The sequence below is a fragment of the Penaeus japonicus genome, unplaced genomic scaffold, assembly GCF_977035675.1.
Source record: "Penaeus japonicus unplaced genomic scaffold, GWHDUDI00000001_assembly GWHDUDI00000028, whole genome shotgun sequence".
Lineage (NCBI taxonomy): Eukaryota > Metazoa > Arthropoda > Malacostraca > Decapoda > Penaeidae > Penaeus > Penaeus japonicus.
The window spans coordinates 9060720-9063219 of record NW_028234430.1 but is presented as its reverse complement, the minus strand read 5'-3'; the positions used below and the strand labels follow the sequence as shown (position 1 = coordinate 9063219).

General features: G+C 41.6%; 1 protein-coding gene across 1 annotated transcript in view; it reads left to right on the top strand.

Moving 5' to 3' along the window:
• Window positions 1–2500, top strand: part of SK (small conductance calcium-activated potassium channel) — a gene marked incomplete in the record, with an annotated part of 811061 nt that overhangs the window by 775778 nt on the left and 32783 nt on the right.

Genomic DNA, 2500 nt, shown 5'->3' with positions numbered 1-2500 from the left:
GTTGGTTATTAGTGTTGTTGTCACAGCCAGCCAATAGTTTCCACGGCTCAGTGATTAAGAAAAGAGAGAGACGGTTTATCTGTAGATTGACGCGGTATAACTTTCCCAATCCGATGCTACATTAATCACAACAAATCTATTACTTATTTCCGATGAAGAAAATAACTGCCCATGTCATCAGCCTCTACTTGAAAGATTTTGTTTATATGGACTTTTATGTCTTCTTAGCGTTATATAATTTATCAGAAATGGTGAATAGATTTATAAGCGGATCATTTGGATATATAACAGTGATACCAAAGCCAGAGTTAATATGGTTACTCTCTTATGTGCATGGTAGTCTTTGCGATAAAAGTGTACATAAAAAGAAAGAAGAAAAAACAATATTACTATAATTTTCGTATGATTCTCTCTTTGATGGATTTAATGAGGAAGATGATTAGAAGGATCACTGACTGGACGAAGATTTAAGATCATTAATTGGAGAGATAGGATTAGTTCTTAACCATTTGTTTTAAACGATTAAACCAAAATAATTATTTACAGATGATTATTTCCATTTAAAAATCAGGACTGATATGATCTCTGTTATCATAGCAGTCACTGTCACCGCTATCTATGGTGTTTCAACGCCTTTAAAATAAATTCCAGACACGCGAGACCGGCCACAGAAGCTTCGTCTCTTTGAGAGAGAGAGAGAGAGAGAGAGAGAGAGAGAGAGAGAGAGAGAGAGAGAGAGAGAGAGAGAGACATAGAGAGAGACAGAGCAAGAGAGAGAGAGACAGAGAGAGAGAGAGAGAGAGAGAGAGAGAGAGAGAGAGAGAGAGAGAGAGAGAGAGAGAGAGAGAGAGAGAGAGAGAGAGAGAGAGAGAGAGACTGAGATAGATAGATAAATAGATTTTCGCTGATTACCGGATATTGCTTAATCTCTCCCTCGCGTTCATCATTACAGGGTAGGCGTATGACGGCCTCATCCGGGGGTAATTAGAGGATATCTGGACTGCTTCGTGATGATATCCGCTTATGAGATAGAGAGAGGAGGCGGGTGGAGAGAAATAGAGAGAGAGGAGGGGGATGGAGAGAGATGGAGAGAGGAGGGAAGTAATGATAGAGAAATTCAGAGGGTGAGAGAGAAAGAGAAATAGTTAGAGGGCGAATTGGGATAGGAGTGAAAGGGAGAAAGAGTGGGAAAGAGTGAAAGGTGGTTGAGAGAGAGAGAGTTAGGAAGGGAAGGTGGGGTATCTGGGAAGGGAGAGGAAAGGAGGGAGAAAGAGAGAAGAGAGAAAAAAAGCGGATGATGGGAAAGAGAGCAAGCGAGGATTAAAAAAAAAGAAAAAAAATGAAACCCATCGTCTAAGCGAGGAGAAGGGACGTGGAAAGGGATGGAGGGGATAGGGGGGGTAAGGAAGGAAAGAGAGGTAACACCAGCCTTAGGATAAAGGAATGAGGGCAGAGAGAGGAAGGAGATGAGAGATAGAGAGGAGAGGAGAAAGCGGAAGTGCATTCACGATTCTCCGAGGGGAAATATCAGTTCTTGCCAGCCTCGCCTCCTGCAACGTGAGAAATGAATGAGTTTAGCAAATGCGAAATGCAAGGAGGAAGGGTGTTAGAAGCGGGGGAGGGAGGGGGGGAAGGGAACGTTTGAAGGTCATAGATATGTAGAGGGATGGAGGGAGGGAGGGAGGGAAGGAGGGAAGGAGAAGATAGAATAAGAGAGGAAAGGAGGGGGGAAGAGAGAAAAGGAGGGAGAAGAGAAAATAAGGAAGGGGATAAGGGAGAGACAGAATATGGGTAGGAAAGAGGGAGAGAGAGAACGGTAAGAAAGGAGGGAATAAAAGAGGGAGAGGGGGAAGAGAGACAGAAAAAGCAAGCAAGATAGGGGTGGAGGAAGAGAGAGAGAGAGAGAGAGAGAGAGAGAGAGAGAGAGAGAGAGAGAGAGAGAGAGAGAGAGAGAGAGAGAGAGAGAGAGAGAGACAGAGAGAGAGAGAGACAGAGACAGAGACAGAGACAGAGACAGAGACAGAGACAGAGACAGAGACAGAGACAGAGACAGAGACAGAAAGAGAGATAGAGAGTGAAAGAGAGAAAAGATAAGAAAGAAGAAGATAAAGAAATTGATAGAAAATCAAATAGAAACATTTAGATATAGAATCAGGTGTATGTAATTTGTATGTATCTTCATCGGTGTGTCATTTTACCCTTGGCAATGAGACAAAATTTCTCGCGCACTTCATGTGACACCATAGTTGATTTATGTACCATAAAAACAGACTTCATTATACCTGAAATATCTTTCGTCCATTAAACAAAGAAAAAAAATTGACATATTGATAGATACGTAACATCTGAAAGACATCATCTATTTCAAGAAAACCATCTCGAGTTTCTGATAAACATAATAAATAATGATATTAAAACGTTAAAGTCTTCTCGAAAGAGAGCGAAGCAATGTCTTGAGGTTCCAAACACAGTCTTACTTAGGCAGTTTATTGCATTGTCT